Genomic DNA, 22454 nt, shown 5'->3' on the forward strand with positions numbered 1-22454 from the left:
ATGCTTCAGCTTTTACAAGAAACAAACATTACCCATAACAACTGAGTCTCTGTCTAACTCACCTTTTCCCAGCCCTTTTCCTTGACCCCCCAAACAACCACCATCCAAAGATGGGACGCCTTTGTCCTATTCATACTGGGTACATTTATTCCATAGACATGTGTCCAAGACAGTATACAGTGTTGATTCATGTTTCTAAAATTTGCATGAATGATGTAATAATACTGACTTATTCTGCAAATTGCTTTTTTCATTCAATATTATTATTTTAAATATGTTTGATGCTGGTACATAGTTTATTCACTTTAATTTCTATATTGCATTTCTTTTTCTTAAATGTGTTACAATTTATTAAGCCCATTTTCTTAATAATGGGCTTTAAAGTTTCTATTCCTTCACTTCATATGGTCAGACTTCAAGAATTTTAGCTAATCTGATGGATGTGAGATGGCATCTCTTAATTTTTAAAATCTGCATTCTTTATTAGTTAAGTTAAGCATTTTACCATATGCTGAGAATCATTTTTCTTTCAGTACTTTGCATGTTCGTACAGTCTGCCAATGTATCTCTATTGCTTTTAATTTTTCTTATGGATGTATAGGATTTCTCTGCTATATTCAGGGTATTAATCCTTTGTCAGTTACATATGTTGAATATGCATCTGTGCCTTGCTTTTAAATTTTTTTTTTTTGCTGCCAAGTTATCAGTTGTTGCAAGCCACTGGCTGCCTGCTTCTGGACACACTTGAGTTTTCAGATCATGGCAACGACATGGTGAAAGTAGCTTGGAGGTGTATTTTGAAAAGCCTGTGTGAATAAATGTTCCTTGACTCTAAATATCTGTAGTAGGCTCAGGAATGTGTTCTTACAAAAGAATCTGTGAAGGACCTGTTTTGCTTACTCAAGGATCTCATTTGCTAATATAATTGTGTGGTGAAAGCAAAAGAGCCAGGTGTAAGTGGAAAAAAACCTTAGTCACTAGGGCTTGTTTGGGCTGCTCAGTGCTGAACGCTGGGGTGACAGGTTCTCCTGCCATGGTGAATCCTGGCAAGATTTGCCTGGCTCTCTGACATTCTGTAGCCCCAACATATGTGGGAGGATGCCTGAAAGAAGTTTCATCCTCAGGTGGTCTCTCCTCTCAACCTACACACCTTGGAGAGCCTTCCCCAGGGTATGATGGTGGCGAGTCTGGGACACATTCATCAGAAGGTAGGAGAAAGCAGTGTCTTGAAAGTGCCTTTAGCTTTCCAGTGGGGAGAGTCACTTTCAAGCTTTGTTTATCTCTCTGTGCCTCAGCTAACCCCAGGAGAAAACCTTAGCTCAGGACAGGAAGCTCAGAGCACCCAAAAGGATGACTGCAGAACTCAGGACTATTTATGTCTGCCTCTCACATGTCGCTCCATCTCTGCCCCAGGAGGCCAGGCTGCGCAGGTGCTCTAAGGGCGTCTGATACACCATCACTTCCTAGGAAACCAATGGGCATGGAGGAAGCAGAGCTCTGGGATCAATTACGCTGGTGAAACTACAAAGGCTAGGGATGAGCCAGGAGTGTCGTGGCTTAGGAACGACTTGCTGAAAAAAGACTCGATGTCCCCAGGTGGAATCCAGTGGCCCCAGGGGGAAGTAACCCAGCATGTCTGGCCCGTCGGCCCTAGTGCTTGGCCCGAGGAGCCAGGACACGCCTGCCGTTCCGGCTGACTCACTTGAGTGGCAAATTCTTTTCTCCCGTACAGTCTTCTCATCTTCAAAGGGAATTTATTAAGCCCCACAATGCCATCAGCACTGGGCCAGGTTTTCGTACTGGCCCATTAGGTGGACACAGGCCTCTGCCCCCGGGAGCGTGCCGAATGAGGTGGAGGATAGCAGCTGAGACTGTTGACATTGTCCGAGATTATCCTGAAGCAGCTGGTACAAACCCTCCTGCTCTTTGCAACGGTGTGTGTGAAACCCTCAGCGCATGCTGTGTTCTCTCTTCACCCCCATGCCTTAGCTCTCTCTGTTCCTTTTGCCTGGAATGCTTTTCCACTCTGTGTGGTTAGAACCTTCAAATGCCAACTCCTAGGCAGAGTCTTGGGCTTCCCTTATGGCTCAGCAGTAAAGAATCTATCTGCAAGGCAGAAGACCTGGGTTCAATCCCTGGGTTGGGAAGATCCCCTAGAGAAGGAAATGGCAACCCACTCCAATATTCTTGCCTGGGAAATCCCATGGACAGAGGAGCCTGGTGGGCCACAGTCCGCAGGGTCTCAAAGAGTTGGACGCAACTGAGCAAGCGTACACACACAGGTGGAGTCTTCTCTGATCACCCCGGGGGGGAGCTGACCTCTCTGAAGTCTGCATCCACATGGCATTTTGTATCCTTGTTAATATGGCCCATACCACTCATGCCAGAAACTTCTGCTTACTTGTTTATCTTCCTTAGTGGAGTCTGGCTTTCTTGACAGTGGTTTCTCTGGTGTTTTCATCTATATTTCCCCACCAAGAATTCAGTAGATTCTCAGTAAACACATGCTGGATTAAGTCCAGCGAGGGTACAGCATGTGCTTTTATATGATTCCACCTTGTGGCGCAGGTCACATGTGTCTTAGTCTCCCGCTTTGTAAAATGGGAGCGGGGAGGATACATGAGGTAAAGGGCCTCCAGGAGGTTTTCTGGCTCTGTCATCTACGAGTTGAACATTCTGGTCTAGCAGAAAACTGAGAGTTCATTATAATTCAGTAAAGACCAGGGTACTGTTCTCATTTACATGTATTAAAGGGCCCCATAGTTACTTTCCACCTCTAGTCTGTCACCTTTACAAATTAGAATTGTGCAAATTCTCTGACTGAAGCTTCAAGAGGCTTGTGATTGATTACAGGAAGTATATACATTTTATCTTCCCTGGGGAATAAAACTGTTGAACTAAGAGATTTTTTGAAAGGAATTTCTGACTGTATCTTCTGATGACTTTTGTCAGCCTGGGTGCTGGGAGGGGTCATTGCGTGACTGTGCATGTCACCCCAGCATCTCTCTTCCCGTGGATGCAGGTTGCAATGCATATGTCAGTTCCAGTAGCTTCTGACCCATCGACCAACACTTTTCCTACACCATCTCTCTGCCCCTTGAGTTAAAGGTTTGAAATTCCCTGCTTGAATAGTATTGAGGGGCTCTCATATTCATAAAATGCTGGGTACTCAAATCGCTTCATTCGTGTCTAACTCTTTGCAATGCTATGGATTGTAGCCCACCAAGTTCCTCTATCCATGGGATTTTCCTGGGAAGAATGCTGGAGTGGGTTGCCATTTCCTCCTTTAGGGGATCTTCCTGACCCAGGGGTCAAACCTGTGTCTCCTGTGTCTCTTGCTCTGTAGGCAGATTCTTTACTACTGAGCCACCATGGAAGTACTTATAAGGTGCTAATAATACACAATTTTGATCTTTCCCTGCCTCTGAAGAGAGGCAGGACGAAGGTTATTATTGACCCATTTTGCAGGTGGAGCTAAGACTTAGACAGGTGAAGTGACTTCAGAAGATGCATGATTAAGAAGAATTTCTGAGTCTGGCCTAGGGAGAGCTGTTTAGTCCCACTGTTCGAAATTTCATGGACTGCTTTAAAAATTGTTTACATGGCTGTTTTCTTGACTGGTTGCTCTGAGGCTTATTATTTGGTGAAACCTGAAGCAGGTGAATTCCAATAGAAGGAAAGAAGGGATCCTAACCAACTTCTGATTTTGTGGCACCAAGAGGCTGTGTTCATTAGTGAGAGGGAAGTCAGATGAGCTGGGGCTGTCCACTGGAGGTTTCTATCATTAGCATCTTACTTTGCCAGTGAAGGAGTTATTGCAACCTGAAGGAGGGCTTCCCTGTGAAAGCCCGAGATGATTCGGTTCTAGGGCAGGGTGAGGGGACATCTTAGGGGTGTGGGGTCTTAGTGCCCTCCCTTTATTTCTCAAAGTGAGCTCAAGGGGGTATGACTTGCTAGTTTTATCTGTGAAATGGAGATGATACATCCTTCCCAGCTTACATCAGGGGTGACTGTGAGGGTCACATATTATATGGAGGTGACAGTGTTCTGGAAACTCAAAGTGCTAGATGAAAATCAGGCAGCCTCATTCCACTTCCAAAACTACAAATGGTCTTACTGGAGGGCTGGGAGCTCAGACCAGTGTTCTTTCCCTAAAAGTGGTTCCAAGATGCATTATGCAAGAGAACACATAGCATAAAGTATGAATAACCACAGTTCTTGTCAGAACACTGGAGAGGATTAAGTTAGGTAATGATGTAAGGGCCTTTTAAAATGGTAACAACTGCTATTGTTATGACATTCTTGTTCCTCAAAGGTTAAAAGGTAGTTCCCAATAACCTGAATGGAATTTACCCAAACCCTCTGTGGTGCTATTTATGTTGTAGCCCTGCCTCATCCTGGGACTAGTTTTACTTGGCTGAGAAGTAACAAAATGGGCTGGGCTGGAAGGCCTCTGCTCAGATTTTATTTCTCATATACCTTTTGGATGCTCTTTCTGAGTCAATGACTCTAGCTTTCTATAACAATCTATAGGCTTCTGGTCCCTTTGGCTCTAACTGATCCCTGAGGACTAATTCCTTTCTGAAGAGGGGTTTTTTTTTTGTTTGTTTGTTTCCTTTTTTTTTACCTGGGGGAAAAAATGGTTATTCTCATAAATTGTAAAGGAAAACTCTTTGGGAGCCTAAAAAACACTTGAAGTGAATAGGGTGCAAACTTGGCTTAATAATATCAAAGGAAAGCATACATGCTTTTTATTTCCTAAGAAAAGTAAAGGCACCTGATGATATGGGGTATGCACTGAGGATATTAAATAGTAAATAAAAAATTGAAGCCATAAAAATAGCGAGAAGACAAATATGTTAATTATAAGGCTTTCTCAGTACATTACTGCAATTGAATGTTAAATATATCTCTGAGCTTCCTGGCAGGCCAGGAAAAAAGTAAACAAGATGATTTACATTATGTTCTTTTTCTGATTGAAGGGAGTGTCTTAATTGTTTGCATTTTTTTTCTGGTACTAATGTTGAAACCAAATTTCATACCGAGTAATCCTCAAGGGTAATGAATCTCTTTAGCAAGAGTTTTACGTCTAATGCAGCAAAGTTCTTCTTATATCTCTATCTTGTTCCCCCTTTTGAGTTCAGAGACTCATATAAACTAGTGCCTAAATTTCTTCCCCTAGATATTCCAAAGTCACCTCAAACTGAACATATACCAAACTGAACTTCTTTCTGAAATTAGTTCATTCTCCTGGATTCATTAATTCAGTTAAAGCAGCATATACACAAGCTGTCCTTCCCTTAGAAATCTAAAGATTGGAGCTTCAGCTTAAGCATCTCATGGCCTAATTCTTACATCTGTACATGACTACCAGAAAAACCACAGCTTTAACTATATGGACCTTCGTCTGCAAAGTGATGTCTGCTTTTTAATATGTTGTCTAGGTTTGTCATAGCTTTCCTTCCAAGGAGCAAGCGTCTTTTAATTTCATGGCTCCCATCACTCGCATGGGAGTGAGTTTGTTTAGATGACTGTAACCCTAACCTCCAGCCTGTACCCAATCCATCCTAGAGACTTTCTCTCTTGATTTTGTTTAAATCCACCCTCTGCTCTATATTCCCATCACCACTAGTTTAGGTCTCACCTGAGCTACTGCAATGGCTTTTTAATTTGCTTTCTTATGATTTCAACCTGTTTTGCACACTGCTTCTCTAGAAATGGATCTATAAAATTGCAAACTGAATCCTTCTGCAAGTTTTCCAAAGGCTGTGCATGGCCTTCACGGTGAGATCTTTACTCCAGGCTTGGCAGGTGAGAGTTTCCAGCCTCATCTACTGGTGCACCTCTTACAAATTTTCTATCACAGTCTACTTGTTCCCTCAGCACACATCATGCTCCTGCCTCTGTGCTTTGCACCACCTATTCCTTCTGCCTAGAGATCCCTCCTATTTTGCAAACCTGACATCCTCCATTCTGGAAAGCATTTCTCATCCCCTCTCAACCCCCACCATAGTTAAGTGCTCCCTGCTCTGGAGACCCCAGGACAGGGCATATCTCAGTTATACTTACTACATGATACTGTAACCATTGGCTTTGTTTCTGAATCCTCCAAGAACATTAACTCTTTTTGGAGCGACAGTGGTGGAGTTTGTTTTCTTGGTCTTCAAAATCACTACAGATGGAGATGGGAGCCATGAAATTCAAAGACACTCATTCCTTGGAAGGAAAGCTGTGACAAACCTAGACAATGTATTAAAAAGCAGACACATCACTTTGTTAGGGCTTCCCTGATAGCTCAGTTGGTAAAGAATCCTCCTGCAATGCAGGAGACCTCAGTTCGATTCCTGGGTTGGGAAGATCCACTGGAGGAGGGATAGGCTACCCACTCCAGTATTCTTAGGCGTCTCTTGTGGCTCAGCTGGTAAAGAATCTGCCTGCAGTGCAGGAGACCTAGGTTCGATCCCTGGGTTGGGAAGATCCCCTGGAGAAGGGAAAGGCTACCCACTCCAGTATTCTGGCCTGGAGAATTCCATGAACTATATAGTCCATGGGGTTGCAAAGAGTCGGATATGACTGAGTGCCTTTCACGTTCAGTTTGCTGACAAAGGTCCATATAGTTAAAGCTATGGTTTGTCCAGTAGTCATGTACAGATGTAAAAATTAGACCATAAGATGCTTAAGTTGAAGCTCCAATCCTTTGGCTACCTGATGCAAAGAGCTGAATCATTGAAAAAGACCCTAATGCTGGAAAAGATTGAAGGCAAGAGAAGGGGGCAATAGAGGATGAGATGGTTGGATGGCATCACTGATTCAATGGACATGAGTCTGAGCAAACACCAGGAGGTAGTGAAGGACAGGGAAGCCTGGTGTGCTGCTGTCCATGGGGTCGAAAAGAGTCTACATGATTTAGCAACTGAATAACAACAAAAGACAGAAATGGAATCTCATTCATCCTCAGTTTCCAGCTCTATACGTGTGTCTGACTTAATTGGAGCCTCATAAGTATTTCTGGACCAAATGGGTGGAAGAAAAAATACTGTTTGACATGCCCAATGAGGTTGAGTTTAGGATGTGTTCACTAGTGGTACAGGGATCCACAGAACTTTTTCTTTAAGATATCTAGAGGAGTGGGTGGAGAGACAGTGCTTTAGGGAAACCTCCCTTGAAAGCATCTTTCTGTGCCAGCCTTTGGTAGCAGCTGGTGGCTGACAATGAATAGTTTTGTTTGCAGAGACCTCAGTGACTGATATCCTGTGTGCCAAGCAGACAAATCTATATGTCTTGATCATCCTGTATGTGGGTGGATGGATAGTGGCAGTACCATTCAATTAAGAAAAGAAAGAAGCTTGGCCAGGTCATGGATTATGATGGTGTCTTCCTGGGTTTCCCTCAAGAAGTATTACTTTCCATCTATGCCCTGGCACAGCATGGGTTGGGTGCTTTCCTTGCTCCACTCCATCGAGTTTTACATCATGTACCATTTTTGTCATATGCATCTGCATTAACAGGGGCACTTTATAAAATGCAGATTTCCCCAGGCCCCCTCATCCCCTCAGAGATGGCCTCCAAGTCGGCTGGGGAAATCTACCAAGCAGGCTCCGTTGCCTAGCTCCTTGCTGACCTTGTCCCAGCTCTAGATTGACAAAGCTTGGGCTCAGTCTTGTTTTTAACCTCCACAGGTCATTTGGTGTGAAAGTCTGTGAGCACAAGTAATTTCCAATGTCCCTGGACCCGGCATAGCAGAGCTGAGCCACCCCACAGTCCTGGGGGCTGCTCTCTTCATGTCACACCGATCCTGCCTGGGAGTAACTCTACTCCAGGGAAGGGATTTGAGCTCCTGTGCAGGGCTTTTCCAGTGTGGTGTCAGTTGATAATTCTTATGAATAGCCATGTCCAATAATTTATTTTTGGAAGTTAATCATAATCACTCAAATCCCAGTAGGATTTTGCTTTTCTCAAAATACTCGCACTGGTGTGATTGCCTTTGATCTCATGGTAGCCCTATAAGGCAAGCAAACCAGGGCTGTTCCCATTTTACAGATGTAAAAACTGAGACTCAGGGAAGGCAGGTGACTTATAAAAGTTCACACAGATGGGATTGCTAACACTTGGTCTCAAGTTTCCTGACTCCCTCTTCATGCTGTGTTCCGTTTTACCTTGCTTGCTGATCTATTATCAGATTTGCAGGTTGAAGAAGAGGAACATTACTTAGGATGATAGAACAGTATTTTAGGGCTCAACAATGTCCATAAAGAAATCCATAATTGAGATTTGCTATAAAAATGCTAAGTACAAATTTAAATAAAAATTTTCATCTTTGAATTACTGGAGGAACAGACACTGTGACTAGATATTAAAACTTGAAACTTGTGTATTAAGAAGGGTTCCAAAGTCTATTATACCAACCTCAGCGTTGATAAAAGTTTCCATAGTGTGATGGAACTAGCTTGCATTCAGTAGGGAGAGCTAGTTGTGGGCATCTTTTCCTCACTTCATGGTTCAGTGATGTCACATTGGTAGCTTGAAATCAACATGGCGCTAGAATTTACCCCACGGAAGTCAGCAAATGCTACAATTCCAGGTTTTATCATCCCAGAGAACCAGTTGTTAAACATTTACCATCACAGCACTGTTTCCAGCTAACAGTGACAGGCACACTCTAAGAATCTGAAAATTCTTCTCTGTTGTCTGCGTGGGACAATCTTCAGTTTTCCAGTCTAACCACAAGTCATACCCCGTTCATGGACTATGCCATTCCTTAAACAGGAGATTCTTTCCAGCTGAGCTTGCAAAACCAAGGTAGATGGGCTTCTACCAATAGTCCTTCATATTTGTATAGTTTGCAGATTGTTTGCATACCCCTCATTACCTCAGATCTTTCTGTGGTCTGTGGGGCAGATGCCTTCTCCTTTCAGTAGAAAGGAAGGTCCCGAAGATCCCACAAAGATGTGACCACTCCCAATGTCACAGACCTAATGAGTGCAGACAGGGGCTTGAATCCTTCTTGTTCTGTGCTCCTTCCCCTGGTACCAGGCACCCTCCTTCACCTAGGACACTTGCAATACCTGTAGCTCAGGCTGAGGTCTTGGTCATGGAGAAGGGATACCTAGACGCAGTCTGGGGTGTAACATGTCTCTTAGCCTTTGACAGAAAAGGACAAACAGGCTAGCTTGGGACTTTCTGCAAATAACAGCTTGTCCCACTTTACTGGTCTCATGCAAGGGCACAAGTCTACTTTCACTCACCCTTAGCCTTGATCCTCTCTTTGATTCCTTTAAAAACAATTCTAGAGATTTTGTGTCTTTAGGTCCTGCTCTCAGCAGAAATTTGGAGCCTCCTGAGTGACCAGCATTAATGCCCCACTTCCCTTCTTGCACAACTCCCAGCTTCTCTACTGCCCAGTGATGGAATTATTGATTGGTAAGCATTTCACAACACATTTTCAAAACATGCTGAAGGCCAAGAATTAATGACTCATGGGCAGTCACATTTCTGTCTGCCATGGCCCTTCTGTGTTATATTAGTGAGGTTGGTGAATATAAGACCAAGGAGAAACCGAGATAAAAGTCAACTCTGTCCAACTCTGGCCAGCAGGACTATTTGGTGGCTGAAAAAAACAATTCTTGGTCTTCTCTTTAGCGCGTGTTCTGTGGAATCACTTGATTTTTAATACCAGGTATCTTGAAGAATATAAGATGAAATTGAAGGATTTCAGGACTGATTTTGCCACCAAATTATCCCAGTAGGTCAGAGTACCAGGGATGTACTCAGCTGAAGAAAAAGGCCAGGGTGATATCTGGAGGAGGGGGTGTGGCAGGGGTAGGTGGGACTTTGCTGCTCTGTCAGTCTGTGATTGAACAGCAGTCCTTTAGACCTTTAGAGAGATAACCCCCAATCCAGTCTTGTAGATAATTACTCATCTCTTTGAAAAGTGAACATTGTTAGTCGCTCAGTTGTGTCTGACTCTTTTGTGACCCTATGGACTGTTGTGTGTGTGCTAAGTCGCTTCAGTCATGTCCTATTCTTTGCGACCCCATGGACTGTAGCCCGCCAGGCTGCTCTGTTCGTGGGATTCTCCAGGCAAAAATACTGGAGTGGTTTGCCATGCCCTCCTCCAGGGGATCTTCCTGACCTGTGTCTCACATTGAACCTGTGTCTCATGTCTCCTGCACTGGCAGGCAGGTTCTTTACCACTAGAGCAACCTGGGAAGCCCATGGACTCCTGTCCACAGCCTTTTTTTCAGGTGAAAATACTGGAGTGGGTAGCCATTCCCTTCTCCAGGGGATCTTCCCAACCCAGGGCTCAAATCCTGGTCTCTTATATTGCAGGTAGATTCTTTACTATCTGAACCACCAGGGAAGCCCATTCACCTCTTTGTTTGAGGCCAATGAGAACTCCTCTTGGGATATTGTGGAAGAGCGCTTAGCACAGACAGCTCCAGACCAGCTGGTTCACTCTGAACTTGGCCACCTATGATTTGTGTACACTAACAAGTTGCTAGGCCTGTTAGAGCTTTAGTTTCCTCACCTGTGAAACGAAGACAATGACAAAGACCTCCTTTCAGAGGGCTGTTTCAAAGATCAAGTGATAAAATGTATGCAAACATTTTGGGTACAAACTCTAATGCATAAAAAGACCTAAAGTCTGATTCTCCATGGGCTGGTTTAAAGGTTTGGGGGCAAAGAATAGCAAGGGGATATTTTTTTCTTCTTGATATGAAAATTTTTTCTCACCTTTTTTCCCCCTCTAAAGTAATCTAATTTGCAGAATTAGAATTTCTGAATGCCTTTTCAGGAACAATTATGGAACTGAAAATTTCTTCATCATTCTCCTGTAGGTGTTCATACGCCAAATACCCGGAAGGTCCTTTAATATCATCACAGAAGTAAGTGTTATGTAGTTCAAGTAATTAGTGGTGTTTGCACCTCCTTTCTTTACCAGCATAGCCCCTCCCCACCCCCACACCCACATAGTCCCCCGCCCCCACCCATGCTCCTGTGGGCAGCATCGCTCCCCTCACCCCTGACTAGAGGAACAAACGAGTGAAAAAAGGAAGTCAATTCACTTATGTAAAGTACATTCTGGGTGAGGAAAGGCAAGCATGTCTGTCTTCTCTTCAGGACGTATCAGGACTTAGGGAGAACTTGGCAGTCTCCCGCTCTCACCTCTCCAGTGTAAAAAAGAGCCATAAGGCTCAGGACTGAGAAATGACTTCACCAGGGTCACATGGCTAGCTTGGGGCAGAAGCAGGATTCAAGTCCCCATCCCCTGACTTCTACCTCCTCTCTCTATTACACCAGATGTGGAGAGGACACAGAGAACATAAAAGTAGAAAGAAAAGAATACATTCTGGTTGAGTATCTTGGGCTTCTCATTTTCAAGGACAGTTTTATGATCAGTGGCAATGATGCCTCAAAAGCTATGGTGATTAGCTTGAATGAACTTCTGTAACAAACACTTATCACAGCACATGATGCGTCAAACACCTGCTAGATCTGAGCGTTGGCACCAAAGCTGATTTCATGGTCAAAGAAAAGAGGGGGAAAAGGAACTTGGCTTAACAAAGTTGGCAGAGTTTTCACTAGAAAATTCAGAGGTAGTTTCTGTAGGAACAGGAACACATTTCCAAAGTCTTTTAAACTGTCTTTAAATGTGAGAGGGTGAATTTACCAATTAAAGAAGTGAAGATCACTGAGGACCGTTTGGTGCCTAAGGCCTCTTCCAGACTGGTCCCTTCTACCTGCCTTGGTCAGAGTCCTAGAAGCCTCAAGATGGGCAGGTTCAGAGGTTTGCCCTGAGGTTGCTGATTTCCATCTAGGCTCCCACACAAACACATTCCAAAGCACTCAATCTTCTCCATAGAATCTCCTCTCATTACCAGATGAAGTCAGAGGGGCAGAGGCCATCTGTCTCTCAAACGGAGTCTACCCATACAAAGTGGATTCCTTAGCCTGTTTTGGAGGTCAACCTACATCAACAGAATAGGCAGTGATCAAACATACAGTCACTTCCCTTTGGCTACCTACAAATATTTGAACTGCAAGATCTGTTCATTTGTTTACTCTTCTAATAGTTATTATTTGGGAGGGCATTGGGTTAGAATCCCTGTTGGATATGCAGCTTGTTGGACCTCAGTTTCCTCACTCACTGTCTGCCTTGTGGACCTTGCTAGTTGTTTCAGGAATCATTTGAATGACATATCAAAGTGCTGTTTCAACCCTAAAGGCTGCTGTGAGACTGAAGGATTGTTGCTCTGTGTCCAACAATGTGCTAGGCACCCGGGGATTACAAAAGAAATACAGGAGATGATCCCTACACTCCAGAAACCTATAACCCTATATTAGGAAACAAGACAATTCATTTGGGTATCCAAATGAAATATATGAAACACCTCAAGGCTCTATTAACTGCTTAAATGATGGGTAAAGACGCTAAGATTTGTAGGAGCTCAGAGAAGCTGAGATCATCAGCCAGGCAGGAGATGTTGGGAATGATTCCTGGAGGAGGTAAGGCTTGAGTTGGGAGATGAAGTAGACAAAGAAGACAGAAAATCTCCCCATCGGGGTGTGGCATAATGGAGTCAAATAGTGGAAGACTTTCTTGGTAGATCAATCTACTTGGCATTAGAGTCACCATCAAGCTTGAATTATGGGTTTGAGGATTTTAGAGAGTTATTAGAAAGGAAAAGTCAGGACAGTTTTTAGGTCAATAATAAGCCATGATAATGATTTAGGAGGACTCACATATGAAAGATGGACTTGTGGGGAGATACAGGAGAGAAGGGGGATGGTGGGGGAGTCCAGACACGGGATGCTGTGGTTTGGACCAGACCAACGGAAATGGTAAGAGAAGGAATTACATGTAAGTGAAAGAGTTCTGCTTGTAACAGGAGAACAAAGTCACCTTATTAATCTTTCCTCCTTTGTTCCTGCTTCAACTTTGGGATTTGAGTGAAATTGGGCAAGGAGGAGCAAGAAATAGGGAGCATCTCTATGGAAGATTCCAGAAAACCCAAATTGGTCTCACCGTGTCTATTTGTCTCTGCATAAAAAAAGGATTTGAAGTTGCTGGCTGATCCAAAGAAAGATAGATTTTAGGAGCTGGCCAAAATCATAAAGTTCACCTGTTCACACCTGTAGCCAATTTCAGAACTTCTCCTCCACTATCTCCAGAAAATATGCATCCATTCTCTTCTTGAACTTCTCTAATGAAGAGCATTCATTAGGGCTTGAGGAAGACCTGTAGTTGGTTGTATCTGTGCTTCACAATTTTTAAACTTTGACCTTGTGTGAATTTCCATAATTGATTCTCTTATTTGTTCCCAGAGGCATCCAGAACTTTTTACATTCCTTTCACATCTTCTTGATTCAGTCATTTAATTGCAGAAGCAGGCCCTACCTTCTAAGTTTTCCTTGTCACTCACATTTATAAATTACCTTTTAAATTAGATAAGTGAAGTGCCACAAAATCTCATTACTTCTATTTTTGGTTATCACTTGACCCCAAGAAAAGAGACTTTGACTCTGGACTTTACAGAAAAAATAAATAAAAAAGAAAGAGAAAATTGTAGGTTCCTTCTTATCCTTCTTTCTTTACTTTGACCGGGATGTTTTATCTGCCTTGTACAAAAGTCAGGTCCCACAAAATAGGTGTTTTCATCTCTTTCTTTTTTCACCTGAGTGGCTGGATATCTTTCCAGGGATTTGGTATCAGAAATCAAATCCAAGAAGTTTAACTCAATTCAGGAGTCCTGCCAGGCAGAGGGTGAAGTCAGGTCAATTAGAGGGGGCAGCAAACATGAAGCTTTTAAAAAGCTACCGCTGTATATTTCTTTACCGTCTGAGCCACCAGCGCTGTATATTTGGAGCACAAAACAGCTTTAGTTGGTAGCAGTTGTTATTAATAAAACATAAAATAAATCATTACCATCACCATCACCATCGCCATCATCATCACCAACACCAACCAGGCAAACCCTCAAATGTCTTCACTGACACAGAAGGAAGATTTGTATAAACACACTACTGTCCTCTTATGGCCTTTGTTATTGTCTAAGCAAGTTATATTGACATGGTCTCTTGGAGGCTATGTTGCAGAAAAACTTCAGTATTTGCTTGAAAAGTTTAGGGTATAAAGGATCATCTTAACAGAATATAGAAAATGCTCCATCAGGTCAAAACTGGCAAGTAAACAAACAGAAGCAGGTCAGTTCTCTTTTTGGCACCGGGCAGGACCATATGCTTCCAGAGATGATAATTTAAAAATAGCCTGTCACACAGCTCACATTGTCACCCCGGGACATGGTGGGGGTGGGAAGTATTGCCTCACACTTAATAATAGTGACACTTCACATTTACCCTCACCTGTTTTCAAAGTAACTCGGAGTACTTTCCAGTTATTAATTTTTCTTAAAAAAATAATAATAATAAGTTGAATCTTTTGGAGTCCCTAGAAGTTGAGTAGGAGCTGGTATGAGTCTTCCCACTTTACAGAGAAGATGACTGAGGTATTGAAAAATAAAGTTACTAAATCAGGATGATGGGGTGACTCAGGGATTAGTCTTGTGCTGTTAAAGCACGCTGGGCTGACAACTGCAGCAACATCCTGGGCTGTGAGAGCCACGAGTTCATAGGATGTTGCACAAAAAAGAGAGACAGTTGCTTCCCATTGCTTCTGTTTTGAAATGTACTTGCCTTTCATTGTGAGCATTTCATCAGTTTCCAATTTTAAGGCCAGTGGCTTACTAGCCATGGTGACCTATATTTGCAGACCAATGTACAGAGGCATGACAGTATAATCTCCACACATCTCCACACTTTCTGGCAACTAAGATGATTTTATACTCACCATTTCATCAGATCTGTATAATGAGCTGTAACTTAGGTAGGGCCAGAGGTTTAAGGGAACAAAGGCTCAGGATGTGAGGGAACTTTCTCACCTCGTGAGTGCAACAGACACCGATGGAAACCCAAGTCTTTTCTCTGCATGTGTGGGATGTTTTCTTGCCCCATGCCTTCATCTAGGTCTAAGTCAAGTGGTGAGACTTGGCTGTAGACTGTGAGTTACTAGGAAAAACATCCCCTTCTGTGCTCAGGTTTGACTCTTCCCTCCATCTCCTAGTTTGGTACCCAACACTCAGTTTCTAATTGGTTGCATAACTTTGAAGGGGGGATTCTAGATGTGGCAAAAAACCAAAGGAAGCCAGTAATAAACTCCCTTTTCCGGGGGAAGGAAATCTCTCGACATACTGAGAGGTCCAGGCAGATGGTCTGGATACATGTGGAGTTCACTGATGTGTTATTGACTAGCCTTAACCCCTATTCCAACTGTAACTCCCTCTGCTCTGTATCATAACCACTCTCTTTCCAACACCCTAAATTCCCTTGCTTCCCTTCATTGGGCAAAACCCCCATACTGGTGAAATGTGATTATCTTCTCAGTCCTCCTTTGCCTGCAACTAAGCAACAGAATGCTGTTAAGAACATTGTGGATCATGTGGTCACTTTAAATTTATGACCACAGCCCTCAGTGGACCCTGCCAGTGTGCCCTCTAACACTTCTAGCAAATTTACTTTATCAGGCTCTGGGTTGATTTTTTTTTCATACCTTTATCTCCCTCTGAAATCTCCACCGTGCTGCACCCTCTCTGTACCTCAGGATGATGACCTTCCTTCTTTGTTATCAGAGGAAATCACTGCCTCTTTCCTCTACCAACTCCTTAACTCACCTGCATCTGGACCCACATACACTGCCTACTTCTTATCAAGTGGAGGGAGTGTCACAGCCTCTTAAGTTCACTTCTTCCTTGTGTCCTCTGGATGTTATCTCCTTTCATGTACTTCTTTCCTGCAACATTATTTTCTCTTATTTTGTTACATCCATTCCGTTAACCAACAAATATGTTTTCATAACAACAACTCTCCCTTGACCCCACATATCCCCATAGCTGCCATCCCGTTTCTCTGATGCCGTCACAAAAAAACTTTAAAAAGGTAAAATCTGTGTTTCCTTTCTCCTCTGATCAGCTCCCATTCTTTCCTCAACAATGCTTCAAATTTCTTCTGACTCTATACTTAACAGCCCTTATCAAGGTCACCAATGGTGGATGCACCCAAAGCCAAAATATATTCAACTAACTAGATTATTCGATAGAATGCACCATGGTTGATCCTTCTGATTTTGAACGTTTTCTTCTCTAGCTTTCTGGAATTCCACACTCATCTCATTTGCTCTTACCTTCTTTTTTTTTTTTTTTTTTTTGCTCTTACCTTCTTGTCTCCTTGCCTGGCTCTTTCTCCTCTGTATCAAATTTTGGAGTGCTCAGAGGTTCTTGTTTCAATTCTGTCTCTACTCATCCTAGATAAACTCCATGAATCCCAAAGCTTTAATATACTATCTATATGCAGATGACTTCAAGTTTCTATCTCCACCTGACTTCTCCCTCGAGTTCCAGACTTGATAAAACTCTAATTGTATATCTAATAGGTATTTCACAGAAACCATGACCCAAACAAAACAATTGATTTATCCCTTTCTCCTCCTCCTATTCCTCCTTCCCAAGTCTTCCCTGTCATGGGAAGTGGTTTGAGCCTTCTAGCTGCTATTTGTTCAGGGTAAATACTTGAATCATTCTAGTAATTTTCCTGACTTCCTTCAAGCTCCATGTTTAATCTATTAGCAAGTTACATTGACCTTTACGTCTAAAATAGGTGTCAATTCAGACTATTTTTCATTATCTCCACAGCAATAATCTTATTCCAACTACCATCACATTCTTTCCCTAGACTCTTGTGCCCCTAGTAACTTTCTGTGCAGTCACCAGAGTGATGTTTCGAGAATCACAAATTATGTCACAGCTCTGCCAACTTCTCTTACTATGACCTGTAAAACCATACAGGTCCAGTCCCCTGACTTCCGTCTTGTTGTTCAGTTGCCAATTTGTGTCCAACTGTCTGTGATCCCATGAGCTGCAGGCTGCCCTGTCCTTCACTATTTCCCTGAGTTTGCTCAAATTCATGTCCATTGAGTCAGTGATGCTATCCAACTGTCTCATTCTCTGTTGCTCCCTTCTCCTTTTGCCCTCAATCCTTCCCAGCATCAGGGTCTTTTCCAATGAGTTGGCTCTTTGCATCAGGTGGCCAAAGTGTTGGAGCTTCAGCTTCAGCCTCAGTCCTTCCAATGACTATTCAGGGTTGATTTTCTTTAGGATGGACTGGTTTGATCTCATTGTTGTCCAAGGGACTCCCAACAGTCTTTTCCAGCACCAGAGTTAGAAAGCATCAATTCTTTAGTGCTCAGCCTTCTTTATGGTCCAACTCTCACACCTGTACATGACTACTGGAAAAACCATAGTTTTGACTGTATGGACCTTTGCCAACAAAATTATGTCTAACATCATCTCCTTTCAATCTCAGCCTCATCCACAATGTTCACTGGGTTTTTTCTCCCTCAGACTTGCCAACGCTTCCCAACCTGAGGGTCTTTGCACTTGTTCCCTCTTCTGCTAGATGCTCTTCTTGCACACTTTCAATGACTACTTCATCTTATCATTCAGGCCTCAGCACAAGTTTTGCCATTCCCTGGGAGCCAATTCACCTGAGCTGCATTGCGAAGGTGGTCCCCTCCAGGACCGAGAAAATAAGTATCCTCCCCACCTTCCCACCCCAAACAAGTATTTTCATTTAGGTTGAATTTGGGTGAATTATACCCTCAACTTTTATAAGTGAGTCAGTATAAAGATTAACATTGAAATTTGTGCCTACTCTGTCCCTTGTGGTTTAAAAAATATGATTTCCCATGTCATTCAGGGATCTTTCTATGAAGCCCCATCAGATGAATTCTCTTAGGTCTAAGGGCTAAAATGTCTGTTTCCCCTGAGGAACTGGTAATGGGACACTGACTTGGCTTTTTTCTTTTTTTTTGGCTTTGGTAACACAAAGCTCAGAGCCACAGTCTTGGCTGAATTATTGCAAGTGTGTAGAACTATACAACCTGGTTACCTGTGCAGACAGCAGTGTTTGATAGAACTTTTCACAATCATGGAAATATTCCACATCTGCAATGTCCAATAAGTAGCCATCAGCTACATGGAGTCACTGGGCACTTGAAAGGTGGCTAGTGACACTGGGAAGCTAGATACTTTTTTTTTATTATACTTAGTTTTAATTAATTTAAATTTAAATAGACATGTGCCACTGGACTGCCCTGGGGACTCAGACAGTAAAGAATCTGCCCGAAGCTTCAGGAGACTCGAGTTCAATCCCTGAGTCAGGAAGATTCCCTGGAGAAGGGAATGGCAACCCACTCCAGTATTCTTGCCTGGAGAATCCCATGGACAGAAGAACCTGGCAGACTACTGTCCATGGGGTCACAAGGAGTTGGACACAACTGAGCGACTAACACTTTCACTTCACATGTGTCATTGGACTGCATGGGCCTGGGTATTCTATGGTTTATTTCCAAGACATTAGAATTTATTTTAATGTCCACTTTATTATTGGTTATTATATTTCCTATAAGTTGCCTTAATCATTTGTGGCTGGTTAAAACACACACACACACACACACACACACACACACGCATTTAAATGAGTAATTGAAGATCACATGGAGAGAGGAGCCTGGCAGGCTACAGTTCATGGGGTTGCAAAGAGTTGGACACAATTGAACATGCATGCCTTAGTATGCTTTTAGCCTTAGGCGACATGGTCAGCAAATGCAAACAATGAGTCTAAAATTCTCCCTCTTTTGTGGAGCTCTGTGGAAAGGCTCCAGCAGTAAGTCTGAGCTCCAGATTCTAATCTTTGTTTTGCGGTTGAATAGGACCGGTGACTCCAAATGAGCTAGATTTTCAGTATGTTCAGATGTAAAATGGGGTTTCTAGAATGATGGCTTGGTGCTTTTGGCATTTGAGATGCCAGATGTGTAGCCCCTGCACCTATTCCCATGCTTTCTGGAACCTGGAGGCTGGCCCTTGACTACCTACTTGGAATATAAGGCAGATGTCAGGTGATTTCATTCCTGTCAGTGCCTACGGCAGAGTCACTGATAAACCAGCTTAAAACAAATATGAATCGTCTCATCTTCCAAACCTCTTTAGGGATGGGGAACCCACCCTAAGTACTTAGGTATTTGGATGGTTTTTAATACAGGATGAGCTACTATTTTTTAAGTTATATAAAAGCATAAAACTGATGTCAGAAGACTTGGGTTTCAATCCCATCTCAGCTACTAACTAGCTATGCAACTTTGATCAAGTCAGTTTCCTTTTCTCTCATATGGGAGGATTGAACCAAATGACATTTAATTTCCTGTCTTACACTAGCCATAACAATAATAGCTAACATTGATTGAGAGCTTAGAATGTGCTGAGGTGCAATACTTTATTTAGTCCTACAGTGGTTGATAATACTATTTCCAGGACAGAAGAAACTGAACTTCAGTGTTTCTGAGAGTTGACAAATGGTGGATTTTCTATCTGAACCCTATGGTCTGTTTTCAGGATTCTCTTTCTTACATTTTGGCTTTGCTAACACAAAGCTCAGAACCACAATCGCTAGCATTTTGTGTTTTATCATAGGCCTTAACACTGTTGTTTTTCTGGAGTTGTCTTAATCCTCTCAACCAAAGCTTCCCAATCTGGGCCCAGTGGACCCACATATTTTCTCCTTAGTCCTTGGAGTAATCAGAATCAATGGGTTGGTTGCCAACACAACAAGTACACAATTATTCATTTGCCTAGTATGCTGTATAAGTATTAATACTATCACTTTCTAAGGATGCCATGACATGGAAAATGTTGGAAAGCACGTAGATTTAGACATACATCATGACTCACTCGAAAGCTTTAGCTTGGACATTTCACAAGTCATCACACATACATTTTACAAGATCGTATCAGCAAGAGATGTTCTGTCCCACAAATTGACTCCCTGAGACGGGAGTATCACAGTCATTTCTGCATCTCCAACACGTCCATCTCAGAACCATCTCCAAAGCTGATCCTCAGAATAGGAGCTATCTTGCTCGGTGATAGGGTAGCATCCCCATGTTGGTTAGAATCCTAGAATTTAGAGCCAGAAAGAAGTTTAGAAAATTTAAGACCATCCCAAAGAAGGTAGAGGCTTTTTTCAAGGTCAGTGTCAATGTTGGAATGAATACTCTGGTCTCTCTCATGCCCAATCCAGAGCCTTTTCCCTGACCCCCGTCTCTCAGACTGAGCAACAGAATTGGTTTTGTTGGGAGATGAGGCAGAGGAAACATAACTGAAATTTCATCTCCCCTCTGCAGATGTCAGGAGAAGTGGAGGACCACTGGCAGAAGAACCTGCCTCCCTGCTCCTTCAAAGGCCACAGACCCATGAGAACCATTCACTGTAGCCTGAGCCACATGCCTGGAGGCCACAGCAGTGCACAGGAAAGCGGGGGGAAGTGGAAACGTGCGAGCAGACGGCTCAAAGCAACGGGCTCACCACCGGAAAAAAAAAATAAAAATAAACACGCTCAGAAATAGTGTAACTGATATGCAAAGGAGATCAAAACAAGGGTTTTTAAAATATCCTGGCTGCTTTAGAGGTGGTGGGGGGTGGTAAATGAAGTGAGGTTACCAATGTGTGGTAGGGGAAGGGGGCGATGAGGGGATGGTTCACTGCAGCCTGCTGGGCCATGGGAAACTGGAACCCCCAGGGGTACTTCAGATGAAAATGTGGGAGGTCTAAATCCCCATGGGGAGCTCCGAGGCAGGCATGGACTTGGGAGCAAGACCCCGCAGAAACCCTCAGCCCCAGACTCCTCCCTTCCTGACTCCTTACTGTTCCCTGAGATTCTGTCCCCTCACTTTGTGTCATAGTCATTTCCCTGGAGCAGGGCATGAGGCTCAGAGGAGCCAGCCATGGAGGCACTCAGAAGTCCACCCAACTTGGCTGAACTTCAAGATTCAAGTCCGCAGTTTGGAGCCATGTTTCATGATTAAGGGCTGGGGCTAAGCAAACTCACGCAAGACAAATTCCCCAATCTCTCCCCAATTGCAATGAAGTGCAATTCCCTTTCCTTTCAGTGGGTCATGAGCAACTGTAGACATGCGCTCTCTTCAGAGGAAAGGTTTATTTTGAAACTGGTTCCTGAAATGGGAAACCCAAAGGTTAATGATGGCCCTGCTGGCTGTTTATAGCCTCCCTCTGCCAATGTAACCATCCCTAATAATAGCTCAAGGATCATGGGACTTTTCCAGCATCAAAGGCCATTGGTCAACAGCATAGGTAAAAAAGGGAGCATTCGCTTCTCTGTTGATCCAAATGTCCTCATGGATTTTAACAGAGGAAAGACACTGGGCAGGAGTGGGTGGCTCGAGCTTTGGAAATTAACCATCCCTCATAGAGGTTTAGCATTTAAACTCACAAAGCACATTCACATCTATTATGGAGATATATGCGCTAGGCAGTCAATCATTCACATTTCCCAGTTGAAAAAACTGAGGCTCCAAGCTGAATGGTATGGGCTTCTCTTGCAGCTCAGATGGTAAAGAATCTGCCTGCAGTGCGGGAGACCAGGGTTCCATTCTCTGGGTTGGGAAGATCCCCTGCAGAAGGGCATAGCAACCCACTCCAGTACTCTTGCCTGGAGAATGCTGTGGACAAAGGAGCCCGGAAGGCTACAGTCCGTGGGGTTGCAAAGAGTCAGACAGGACTGAAAGACCAGCACTTTCACTTTCACTTTTAAGGTACCTGGTACCAGGGCAGTGCTGTATGTTCATTACTAGGTCCTGAGGAGCCAGAGATGGAAGTCAGGCTCTTTGATCTGGACTTGAACCATCCTGCTCTATCCCTTTCTTCTTCCTCTTCCTTCTCTGAGAAAAAGGTCCACTAAACACTTCAGTTATGGAAAAGAAGATTTTTACTTTTGATCCAACATTTACTCTGTGTTTCTTACTTGTTGGGTCATGAGAAGGCAAATACTACCCCTAAGTTTTCTTGAACCTCGCATTTAGCAGAGAACTACCAATAGATGTATGTGACCAACTCTTTTTCGATATGCAAAGCCCAGGCCTGGGCTGAGGTGGGAGATGGCAGGTAAAGGCAAGCTTCAGTCCTCCCTGACAAAGGTTTGCTCTGAGGCCAGGGGAGTGGGGTGGCTGATGAAGGCTGAGGAATGTCACAAGGGAGAGTTCACTGTGGGCTGAGGCCATTCGAGGAGACTTCTAGCAGGAGGTAGCCCTGAAGGAAATAGAATTTTGAAGGCTAGACCTGGAGTAAAGTATGGGGAGGAGGTCCAGAGAAGCCATAGGACAAAGGTCCAAATGTTTAAAAAGTGCAGAAGATAGTATTGAAAATTCAATTAGACCCACCCAGCAGAAGCAGTGGAAGTAACGTTGAGCAAACACTGAAGTCATACTGTGGAGGGCTCTGAAAGATCAGCCGGATCACTGGAATTTTATCCTGGAGGCAGGAGGAATCTCT

General features: G+C 43.4%; 1 long non-coding RNA gene across 1 annotated transcript; it reads left to right on the plus strand.

The window, feature by feature from the left end:
* Window positions 1–968: 968 nt before the first annotated feature.
* Window positions 969–20517, plus strand: LOC122445138. Its single transcript, XR_006270453.1, has 4 exons — window positions 969–1208; window positions 9308–9420; window positions 10839–10886; window positions 20291–20517. It is a non-coding gene; the product is annotated as an uncharacterized LOC122445138 (long non-coding RNA).
* Window positions 20518–22454: the final 1937 nt, after the last annotated feature.

This window comes from Cervus canadensis, chromosome 7 (assembly GCF_019320065.1).
Source record: "Cervus canadensis isolate Bull #8, Minnesota chromosome 7, ASM1932006v1, whole genome shotgun sequence".
Taxonomy (NCBI): Eukaryota; Metazoa; Chordata; class Mammalia; order Artiodactyla; family Cervidae; genus Cervus; species Cervus canadensis.